The 13,195-nt window shown below is 35.6% G+C and overlaps 1 protein-coding gene across 1 annotated transcript in view; it reads left to right on the forward strand.

The window, feature by feature from the left end:
• Window positions 1-13,195, forward strand: part of rap1gapb (RAP1 GTPase activating protein b) — a 439,024-nt gene that overhangs the window by 80,677 nt on the left and 345,152 nt on the right. The window contains exon 2 of the mRNA XM_030134454.1: window positions 9,474-9,516. The gene's annotated coding sequence lies outside the window, so the exon portion shown is untranslated. The remainder of the gene's footprint in view (window positions 1-9,473; window positions 9,517-13,195) is intronic.

Genomic DNA, 13,195 nt, shown 5'->3' on the forward strand with positions numbered 1-13,195 from the left:
ACATCAGGTGAAGTATAAACCACACTAGTATAAACCAGGGATGTCAAACTCATTTTAGTTCAGGGGCCACATCCTCCCAATATGATCTTAAGTCGGACGGACCGGTAAAATAATAACATAATAATCTATAAATAATGTCAACTCAGAACTTTTCTTTATGTTTTAGAGTGAAGAAAGTAAAATTACATTGTGAAAGCATTTGCATCTACAAACTGTCTTTTAAAAAAAAAATCACGTGAATCACATGAACAACCATGAAAAAACTGAAATTTTTTAAAGAAAAATTAGTGCAGTTTTAACAATATTATGCCTCAGCTTCTCATTTACACATGTGCGTTACAACTTACAGATCACAGTGGATCTATAAATGTAAGAAACATTTAGTAACAGGCAGAATACTGATAAAATTGCATGTATTTTTCTTAAGCCAATTCAGGTTGTTCATATTTATTCAGGTTATTGGCATATTTTGTGAAAGAATAGTTTTTAAATGCACACATTATCATGTAATTTTACCTTTTTTTTACACTAAAACAAAGGAAAAATTTGGAGTTGTCATTATTTATAGGTTATTATGATAGTATTTTAGTAATTTTACTAGACCTTGAACTAAAATGATTGTTAATATCTTAAGTGTAAATTTTGCATTTCACAAATTCATCCTATGGGCTGGATTAGACCCTTAGGCAGGCCGGTTTTGGCCCGCTGTTTGACTACCCCGGATATAAAGTGTTTCTGTATTTCTTCTATAAGTACAATAGTTAGGGTAAATTAATGTTAAATGCTGAATACTGGAATGTTTTCCTGGCACACTGATTAATTCTGGTCACTGTTTTCTGTCCTGCTTCTGATGCATGTCGACACTTCTTGCAGGTTGTTTCATAATATCAGTCATCTGGAGAAATAAACGGGTTACGCTGGTTGAACAGTTAGATATCATGTCATCTGTCAATAAAACTTGATGCCAGTGAGGGTTTGGATCAGAGGAGATAAAGGAGAAAAAATTAGAATGTTAGGGTGTTGTTTTGGACAGGCTATGCTAACCTTATGTTGTAATGTTAATTTAGCTGAATGAAACTGACAAGGATAGTTTAATTATTTGGAATTATTTGAAATATTTCGTTATTTGTCTTCTTTTAATCCACTGTTCTGCATTTCTGTCTAAAAACCTGTGCATGATCAGGTAAGCAACATTTAATCCTTTAACAGGAGTGCATCTTGATTTGTATTTATTTTAGTTTACATCAGGGGTCTCAAACTCATTTTCTGTCAGGGGCCACATTCAGTCCGATTTGATCTCCAGTGGGCTGGACCAGTAAAATAATAACATAATAACCTATAAATAATGACATCTTTTAGTGCAAAAAACCCATTAAATTATGAAAATGCTTACTTTTATAAACTATCTAAACAAAAAAGATGTGAATCACCTGAAAAAAATTAAAATTCCTTAAGAAAAATAAGTGCAATTTTAACAATATTTTGCCTCAACTTATCATTTCTACATGTGCATTATGGAACCGAACTACAAAGACACTAAACACTGAGTAACAGGCAGAAAATTGTTAAAAATTGAGCTTAATTTTCTTTAGACATTTCAGATTGCTCGTTTGTTCAAGTTATTCACATTTTATTGTTTCAGGATAGTTTGTAAATGTAAGTATTTTCATAATTTAATGTTATTTTTTGCACTAAAACAAAATCAAAAATTCGAAGTTGTCATTATTTTATAGGCATAATGTAGTATTTTTTTCACATCAAACCAAAAAGAAAATATGGAGTCATTATTTTTTGTAGGTCATTCTGCTGTTATTATTTGACTGTAGATCATATTGGTCTGTATGTGGAACCTGAACTAAGCCTTGACTGTGGAATTTTTCCACTTTGCAAATTCATCCCACGGGCCGGATTGGAACCTTTGGTGGGCCACATTTGGCCCCCGGGCCGCATGTTTGACACATGTTATATACTTAGCACCATTAAAAACGCATGGGTCAGAATAATATGTACATTTGGAGATGTATTAAATTAAATGGTTTTGAAGTTACCTTCATATTAAAGAGGGAAGCACTGGTCATTAGAAAATGAATTGTGGACAAATTGTGATCAACTTAACATGTTTATTCAGTGCACTGAATACAGGTACTCAGAAATTGAAAGTGTCATCATTCAATATCAGGTGTGTCCACCTCTGGACATTAAGGGATTAGTCCAAACGCTGACGTTGCATGCACTGGGAATGAAAAAAAATATAGCTATTAACTGTGTTACTCCTCTTGTGAGTAACATATGCAAAACAGGCACCTAAGCAAATCATTTTCTGGAAATTACACCACATGTTTGGACCATACATTTTTAATGGTATTAAGTATATTGTATATATATTAGGGCCATCAAAATTAACGCATTAATACAGAAATTGTTTGCAAAAATTAATTAATCCATCGTCATGACTGATTAAAAATTTTAACGCAATTAATCCATCTGCAGCACAGAATGACTCTGAACGTCTCTGGCAACGCATTTGGGTTAGTTTGTCCAAGTAGAGTTAGCGTCACGCATGTGCAAATAGGTAGCTGATCTGGTAGTGTGACAGGCAGCAGAAGCAACCCATAAATATGGAAGATGCTAAAGGGCACGTTGGCCGTCTGGATGGAAATGAGGACAAAAAAAAAAACAGCTGAGAGACGGGACAATTGTTTCAAGTTGTGTCCAAAAGCATCCACTGATCTAAAATATTTAATAACTAATGATCCACTAAACCTATCAATACATTTAAGTAATTGGTGCAAAATGCAGTTTGTCATCTTTTTATGGTCATCACATATGACCCATTTGGACGTTCAGAGGCTCCATAGTTACCATGGAAACACTGTCATCTTCTACAACATTGATTCACCAGTAAAAATCATGTAGTTTTAATAAATCAGTGGATGGAGACACTTGTTTATATGTTCAGTTATTAATATTTTGCTGAAAGAGTCACTTTTTCTTCAGTTTTCTCTGTTTTTTATGTAATAACCTTCAACTTTAATCTGAGCTTTTATGAACATCTACATGATCACTGAGTTAAATGTTGGAAAATGCCATATTTTTACAAAATAATGCAAAAAACAGAGGGTAATATTACAATAAATGGTGATAAATCACCTCAGGAAGGTTCAATATTTTTTGGGACCTGCCACGTAAGTAGCTCTGGATCTTTATGGGTTGAAGTTTCTTTGTTGAAACTGTTGAAGGTGTTTATTAAACACATTAAGTGCATATATATAAGTGCATATATATATTCCTGTCTTTCTTGAGTCTGTTTGCTCGTGCAAAATGAAATACAATTAATATAGATGAATATATAATATGCATAGCTTCATCCCTTAGACATTTTAATGGTTTGGAAAAAGTTGTAGAGTTATACAAATACAGTCATTAAGTGACATCCCAAAATGAGGCTCATCTCTAATATAACCTGTTTCTTGAAGTCCTGTTGCTTTCTTCAGTTGAGCTCTTGTCTGTGTGTCAACAATTTATGGTTTACACTGAAAACCAGCCAGAGAACAAAGAGTGCACCTCATGATATTGATCCTATATGTGAATTGAAATGTGCAGTCATGCTGTTCTGTAAATATGCTTTTTGATTAGTGTCTAATTTAGAAGCAAAAGACAACAAACATAAGCATCCTCTTGTGAAGACATGATTTGCTTCCTTGCCCTAATTTCCTTGTTTATTTCTGTCAATAAATCCGGCGTCTCATGCATTTTTTTTCCTCAGCCAATCACACTGTATATACATGGGCCCACACACTGTTTCCATTTATTATTCAAGGACATAATTGTCATGGAAGCTTAGTACTGGCAATAACCCTACAGTTAAACGCCTGTCTGAGTTTCCATTAACCTACACAATAGAGCCGCCCTGCTAATTTTCACAGCTCCACTTTAGCAATAATTGATATTCATGATGTGCGTTTTTGCAGCTGCCAGTTGCATTCAGGGTATATTAATCTGCTTTAGGATGAGTGTCATATTTAAGTCAACAAATCAGTCAAACCTCTGCCAAACCAGCCAATCCACACTACCGTTTTCTTTCAGAGCACATAAGTTGTGACTCACTGTGTTATCTGACTGACAACATAATGTCTATAAATTGTTTCAACTAAGCAGTCTGATTAATTATGGACAAGTTGAAGTGTGACTGTAAATACCTGAGCTTTTTGTTGTGCTACACTATTAGTCAACTAATTGATTAGCCCATCCACAGAAGATTACGTTTTTAGAGCTACAAGAGGACAATTGATTCTTGCATGCTGATAAATGGAATAAATTACTGGTCTTACATTTGACTACAATGGAAATTCAGAAGTTTTAACCCAGGGGCATCAAACATGCGGCACTCGGGCCAAAAGCTGCCAGCAAAGTGCAAAAATTACACTGATACATACATATATATATATATATATATATATATATATATATATATATATATATATATATATATTTTTTTTTTTTTTTTTTTTTTTTTTACTTTTTTTTTGGAATTCAAGTTTTTATTGAACTTTTCAAAGGCTTACATGGCACACTTAATATGTTTCTCCATACACTCAAAAAAAAAAAAAAAGCATAAAATAGTAATAAAAGAGATTTCTGCTCTGAGCCAATTACTTAAAATACAGTCTACTCTCGTTATACCGCCAACTTCCGTTCACGGCCAAATTGGCGGTATAGCGAAAATGGCGTTACAACGGGTTGCGTCCATAATGTGCATGTCTTTACTATATGATGTCTATGCTGCCTCCGTTAACCCGTTCTAATTGCATTTCTAAATAAATCTTGATTCTGTTATGTTGTAAGGGATCATTTAAAGTGGGGAAACATTTTAAGCATTATTATACCGTGTCGGGAAATGACACCCCATCATCTTGAGGCTTTGGCTTAATCCCACGTCCTCTTCCCGACATCCTGACCTACTGAGTGTTCTGCGATAAATGAACGGTGGCCGTTCCATAGACCTACTCGTAGCTTGTCGCGATCAGCGTCTGGCGCGTTTGTTTCAGTGCATTGTTAAAATTTATGTGTACTCGATGGCAATCACGCTGGCGGTATAACGGTCGGGAAATCAATGGTATAAGTGTTGTTTGTGCATGGAACTGGGCTGGCGGATGGCGATAGGCGGAAATGGCGGTAGCTAATGGGATAATGCATTGGGGATTTTTGTGCAATGGTTTTGGTCGGCGGTGAGCGAAAATGGCGGTATAATGGCGGGCGGTTTAACGAGAGTAGACTGTATCTAGAATTTCAGTCCAGAAGGGTCTGATAAAAACACATTCCCACATACAGTGAAGGAAAGTTCCAGTTTCCTCTTTGCATTTCCAACACAAATCATCACCCAATAGTTTCATCCTATACAGTCTTGATGGTGTGTAGTAGTATCTATGCATTACGTTATATTGCGTTAAGTTTATCCCTTGCCTCTCTCACATGTTTACCACAATCAGCCACAATTATTGCCCATTTATCATTTTCAATCTCTCCACCAAGGTCCCTCTGCCAAATCATCTTTAACTGGTTAGAGTCATTGGTGAGAGAAGAATTAACAATTTTGTAAAATTGTGAGGGTTTTTGTTTTCCAAGTGAAAGTTTCATATAGTTTATCACATACACTGAAGATATTAACCATTGAGTATGTTGAATTTGTTTTAGTTCAGGGGCCACATACACCACAATGCGATCTCAAGTAAAATTATAACATAAGAACCTATAAATAATGACGACAAATTTTCTTCTTGGTTTAATGTGAAAAAATATTACATTATGCCTATAAATAATGACGACAAATTTTTCTGTGTTTTAGTGCAAAAAATAACATTAAGTTCTGATAATATTTACATTAACTAACTATCCTTTAACAATAAAATGTGATTAACCTGAACAAATATGAATAGTCTGAAATGTCTGAATAGAATTAAGTGCAATTTTAACAATATTTTGCCTGTTACTAAATGTTTTGTGCCTTTGTAGATCCAATCCATATATAATGCACATGTATAGTATAATAGGTTGATGCATAATATTGTTACAGTTGCACTTATTTACTCCATCACCCCTGTACTGGCTTCCTTTCACTTCTCTTGCGGTCACTTACTGGATCCAGTTTAAGATTTTATTGCATGTTTTTAGGCACCCTTTTACCTTTCAGAGCTTTTAACTGTGTGCATTCTGGCGAGAGAAAGACGATCCTCAAATCGCCTGATTTCAGACGTGCCAAAAACCCATCTGATGACAAAAAGTGACAGAGCCTTTTCTGTTCAGGTCCAAGGCTCTGGAACATTCTGCCCCATCATGTCACATGTTCACAGTCCATTGAACACTTTAAATCTCTTTTAAAGACGCACCTATTTGCACTGGCTTTTAATACAAGTGTGTGACTTTTATTTGTTTTATCTTCTGGTTTTGTTTTTAGATACTATTTATCCTATTATTGTGTATCTGTTTTTATTAGTTTTAGTATATCTTATCTTCTGTATCCATTTCTTTTTTAATTAATTTGACGATATCTTTTATTTTTACCTATATCCTTGTACAGCACTTTGAGCACTTTATGTTGTTGTCAATGTGCTATAAATAAACTTGACTTTGACCTATTTTTCTTAACCCTATAATGCCAAATGTATCATATTTGATACATGAGTTTTGAAGGACTCTACATGATCAGTGTAATATTTTTTTTCTTGAAAAACCTGATGTATACAATTAGATACATGTAATACACGGATAATCCACCAGGGGGGAGGAATTCATTCACCAGAGGCCTTTCCAGTGACACTACAAGATTAAATTAATGAGGAAGGAGGAAGAACTTCGCTAATTTTGAAAAGGAATTACCAATTTTTTAGACCTGTTTGTGTTATATTATATTTTTGTTTGTTCAAAAATAATATTTGACCATTGAGACCTGATGTATCAAATATGATACAAAGTTGAAACTCATACATAGAAATTGATATTTGAAAAAAAAAAAAAAAAAAAATGGGGTCGTTCAGAAGGACCAATAAAGGCTCCAATTTGAAAGATGCTCGAAAAGGAGTAGGAAGAAGTAAAAACTTAAGTATTCCTACCCCCAATCTCTATTCCTTATGTTGTCTATATAAATAGCAATTATTATTTTGTATGAATATCAGTATAATAATAACAACAATAACTATAATAACAACAACAATACAACAATATAACACATCCTTATTCCTATATACACAACTATCATACAACTCTCAGATATTAATAAAAACTAAAAAAAAAAAAAGAAACCAAAAACACCTATACATATATAATATAAATGCATATAATATTCTATATTGTCCTATATAGTAATATAGTAATAATATATTCATATATCCATATTTAAACTAGATATTGTCAACACATATGCGGCAAAGCCCCACTCTGAAAAACAACCGGATTCCCCCTTCAAGCCCTTTCCTCTCTTCACACTTCACCACAAGTAACTTCATAACAACTGATGATAGAACAATGAATTCAGTTCCTGGAATATTTTAAAGGTGCAGGAGACTTTGTGGCCAGTTTTTCATCAAATCTGTCAAACCTCAGTCATATCCTCAGTATCATGAATCCGTAAGTCTTTCTGTGATTACTCACCTAAATCTCTTGCATTACGGTGAACAATTTCTTAGTGCCATCCACCATAAACAAACCATGTGTTTACAAACAGATTCGGGAGGTAACTCGGGCATCTTCGAAATTTTGTCGCAATGTGCATTGTGGGACGCGAAGGCTTGCGCCGCCGCCTCACAGCAGCAGCGACAGCACAAGCATATGATATTATATGGATGAAACAAACATGACGCGGAAACAGCTGAAACGCGGAAACGGCAGGAGGAATATGCATAGAGGGAAGGGAGCTCCTGCCGTTTCTTGTGTCTTTAGCGGCTGCCGTTGCCAGACAGCGGCACAAACTGGCGTTTCCCACAATGCACGTCGTGACAAAATGCTGAAGATGCCTGAGTTACCTCCCAGCTCTGTTCGTAAACATATGGTTTGTTTATTAGGGTGGTCCTTATATGGGGTCAAAAATTTTTTTTTGGGAAATGTTCAACTCTCACCCCCTAAATTTATTAGGATGCTAATAAAAGCAAACTGTGCAAAATTTCAGATTGTTTTGAAAATATCTGGGGGTAGCTCAAGGCCTTTGAATATTTCCAAAATCGTTAAATATTGCATAAATTTCACCGTTCTTACAAACGCACGCCACATTACAAAATGGAATGCAACATTGCTTTTATTAACACCCACACATTAACTACATACGCACAACTACACAATATATCCATAAAAAGGAACAAACAAGCCAAAAAAGTTCATGCATGTATTCGCAAAAGATCATAGAACTCAAGTCAGAATTATCGTCTTGTCTTCAGTTGAGTGATCGTAACTGTTGTCACATGTATATTACAAGTATGTTACAAAATAGCAAGAAACAAATGAACAAAAATAGTGTCCTGCATTCATGACTGAATATTGAACTGAAAGATGCATGATGATAATGTTGATTAACAACTACTGTCACTCAGGAGCACAGAGCAGCGTGGCCTTTCTTGCATCGGAGTATTGTCTGTGCTTCACTCAGACTGATATGTTTTTACTGTCAAAGACATACCACGACTAAAACACTAAACAGTGATTCCACACAAATTGTGCACAACAGCACCTTTTGGGGGAAACCCAAAATTAGGAGATGAGGTCAGCAAATCCAAGTAATATGGACATTTTAAGCTTTATCTAGTGATTTGCTGACTGGGTAAAACCACCACATGTGGTTACCAAGAGTCAGAATACGTAATGCCTAGATCTACATGATCAAATGAACCAATTTCAGCCATAAATCATTAAACGGCATGCCAGAAGCCTGGCACACAATGCAGCATATAACGTGAAAAATACCGAATATGGTTAATTGTTATATTTTAAACTTCTTGAGCAACCTCTAAATATTGGTTAATGTTCCTAAAATTTTGCCAGAATTTTTTCTTTATTTATCCTAACAAATTGGTGGGGTGAGAGCATGAACATTTGAAAGTTGAAAAATAAGAACCACCCTATTGTTTATGGTGGATGGCACTTTGAAATTGTTCACCTTAATGCAAGAGATTCAGGTGAGTAATCACAGAAAGACTTACAGATCTGTGATACTTAGACTATGACTGAGGTTTTCAGATTTTATTAAAAAATTGGTCACGAAAGTCTCCAGAAACCTTTGAGAGCCTGGCTTGACTTGACCTAGTATTAAGTCAGTTATGTTTTTCTTTTTTTTATTTGTACCATAGGTAAATATAAGGTACGGCACTGTAGAAAAACGTGTCATTCCTTTGAATTTATCCAAAGACTTGACTAGATTTTTTTCATGTCTTGTAAAAATGTAAACCTTTAACTCATATTTTGTATTTTTTCCCCTTATTTTTCGACAGGAACAACAAGACAAGAGGTTCCAAACAGCTTTGCAGCTCACAGGTAAGCCATCATTTGCAGATGTCATTGCATTGATCGCAATCTGACAGCAAATGTAAAAACAGAGCTCATGCTGAGACAGTCATATTGAAATGTAGGGAGAAAAAAAATCCGACATGCAAGGTAAAGCGTGGATTGCCACTCATGCGCTATGGCAGGCATCCATGTGTCCTGTGGTGTTAGAGATGGCTGTGTGTGTGTTAGTTGGGATTATTGCCTCTGCATGAAGTCAGCCACACAGACAGCATGCAGCCATTTCCATCCCACTGTCTTAATGCAGAGTCAGGACAGAAATCACCTTCACAAAGACAGGACACTCAAACAGCATTTAGTGCAACTGCACCATGATCTGTATTTATTTAGGAAGGAAACATGATCTATGTGTGAATATGCAATGTGTGTCTTTAGCACATGCACTGTTTTTACATTATTTTTCTCTCTTTTTTTTTTTAAAGTAACCAAAGATGTGGACCATGACATTTGAGTATTTACAATTGTTAGTTATCCCTTAACCCATAAAGACCCAGTGCTACTATTGTGGCAGTTCGCAACGGAATTTTTCATTCTTAAGTGATTTATCATTGTTTTTTACTGTTATTATCCTCTTTATTTTGCATTTCTTCAGTGAAATCAGGTATTTTCCCAATATTTAATTTACTGATCATGTAGATTTTAATTAAAACTCAGGGTAAATTCAAAGGTTATTACATTAGAAACAGAGAAAAATGGAGAAAAAGTGACTTTTTTAGTAAAATCTATCATAAACTGAACAAAAAAAGCATCTCCATCCACTGTCATTGATCCAACTCCATGGGTTTTATTTGTGAATGAATGTTGTAGAAGATGACAGTGTTTCCATGTTCACTACAGAGCCTCTGAACGTCCAAATGGGTCATATCTGATGACCATGAAAAGAGAAGATACAGACAAACTGTACTTTACACCAATTGTTTACATGCATTGATAGGATTAATGGATCAATAGGTATTAAACAGTTTATATCATGTGATGGTTTTGGACGATGGTGGTTGTTTGGGTCTTTATGGGTTAAATGGTATCAATACTTAGACAGAAGTTCAAGTACGATGTGAAACAAAGAAAGTCCAGATTTTTGTATAAACTGCAGTAATGTGTGCATTTCTTCTGGATCGGACCAAATGATTTTAGACTCAAGGGTCTAATCTTCAAGTGTCCAATGGGAGCGTTGGCTCACTTCGCTGAATAAACAACTAAAATATCATTTTGTTGTGACAGGATTTGCCCATTAGTGGCAGCTCTACAGTCGAACCATGAATCAAACACATGACTTTTTACCGGGGCGCCGATGAAGGGGGGTAAACATGACAATTTCATGGAGCCCAGTATTTGTTTGGGGCCCATAGAGCAGTGGAGGGGGTCCAGTGGATATGCAGAAGCTTTATAACTTGATAATGTGAGACCTATTTAAACAAATTAATTTTTTTATGTAAGAAAACACTGCGAATACTTTATATAAACTAGAAGCACTCGGAGAGCGCAGCCAAGGCTGATCAGTGCCCCCCCCCCCCCCCCCCCCCCGGTGGGCCCCCCACCCCCGGTGGGCCCCCCACCCCCGGTCACCACCAAAATTTAATCATTTCTTCCTTATCCCATTTCCAACAAACCCTGAAAATTTCATCAAAATCTGTCCATAACTTTTTGAGTTATGTTGCACACTAACTGACAGACAAACAGACAAACAAACCCTGGCAAAAACATAACCTCCTTGGTGGAGGTAAAAATTCATGTTGTTTTAATAGATGGTAATTGAATACACTAAAAAAAAAAAGTGATGTTGATCTACATAGGGTAATTGAACATACTATACATAAAGAAGTCATGTTGGTTTAACATAGGTTAGTTTTGTATACATGACGTAAAATAAAACATTTAAATATATGTAAAAAAGTTATGTTATTTGAACAAATAAGAATTGAGTATACTTTACCAAAAAATATTTATTTGTGGTAACATAATTTTATTACGTGCAACCGATGTACATATTTTTTTCACGTAAATTGAAGAGACTTTTTTTTTCAGTGATACAAGTTGTGAAAATTTCGTGTAAGATCCGATGTATAAGAGAGGTGTAGAAGTCGGGAGATGAACGTTGAAAGCATGTTTATATATCTGTTTTGTTCTTCATAACCTCAAAACCAAAGGTAACAAGTGGTGCCAGGCACGACAAACCCCACCCCTCACATGTATTTTGCCCATTATTAGTAAATGGGAAGATTTAAAAAAAAAAAAAAAAAAAATCATTAAAAATTTGAACTGTGACCTACATTTCCCAAAATGTAATGACATGTGTTCTGGGTCACTTGCAATCTATTAACCCAATTTGGTATGAATTGAACCAACAGTTTTGCTGTTTAAGTGTTAAACAAACAAACCGAACCAAAAACAATACCCCGTGCCTAGGGATGGGAATCGAGAACTGGTTCTTTTTGAGAACCGGATCCCGTTACCTCGATTCCTTGAAATCATTTGCCTGCCTGCTTCACAATTCTGCTTATTGACTCTGCCTTCGTTGTGCATGAGCGATGACATCACACATACGTTGCATTGTTTTGGTCAGAACGTAGCCAACATGGTGTTGAGGTAGCAGCGGTCCAAAAAGACGACACCAGGTCCACTTACTTGTAACACTTGTAGCAGCAGAGTGAACACCAGGCTGTCATCCGGGCCCAGTTCCAGTTCTGGTGCGGGCAACAAACGTCATACCCCCTCAAATACAAGTTTCTGAAGGTAGGGGAAAGGAAATGAGGTGCACAACAACGGGAAACGGTCCCAATCGAACCGGTTCCACATAGTCGAAATGCAGCAATAGAGGAATTAGTAAAGCGTCTTTAGTTTCACTTCCACTGTACGTGTGCACCCCCCCCCCCCGCCGCCCGGCATCATCTGTTATTTGTACATACTGTATATGTTATATTTTCTGTGCAGAGATGTAAATATAAAAGACAGTTAATGCAAACGCACCCGTTTGTACTCTTTTATTCCTTCACCCAATGACAATCGATTACACTGGTCTACAATTTTTTAGAAATGATTTGCTTCAGACATTAAATGTGCTAAATGTTATGTATTTTAATAAGATTAATTGGAAAATAAATGACAAAAGTGCCGGTTTGCTGATGTTTTCAAGGTATATGATTAAGTGTTATTACACATATATATTGGTTTATGTACATTTATATAATAGTTTTATAAATCTTCCACTAAATAGAACCTGTAAAGTGAATGTATTCTAATGTGCAGACAGTGTTTTGAAGTAGATCTTGTAGCTCTGAGACAAATATTCCTTTTGAGTCATCTCATTAATTCTTGAGTTTCACATTTTGACCCAAGGCTGTATCTTGGAAAGTTCAGCCAACCAGCATTTTTGACTTGATTTTTCTTTATCAGTGACTCTCATGTGGTAAAATGTCATTACTTTTATTCTGGAAGCATTTTCGTCGTAGACCAGTGTAAGAGAATCGATAAGGAATCGGATCAATAAGCAAAATCGATAATGGAATCGGAATCGTTAAATTCTTATCGATTCCTATCCCTACCCATGCCTCCTCTTTGGGGCGACTGAGTAAAAATAGCCAAAGTCACCAAACATGAACCTAATCTCTCCCATCAGAGCTAATAAATCCACTCCAACTGTCATAAACAG

This window comes from Sphaeramia orbicularis, chromosome 5, assembly GCF_902148855.1.
Source record: "Sphaeramia orbicularis chromosome 5, fSphaOr1.1, whole genome shotgun sequence".
Classification (NCBI taxonomy): Eukaryota; Metazoa; Chordata; class Actinopteri; order Kurtiformes; family Apogonidae; genus Sphaeramia; species Sphaeramia orbicularis.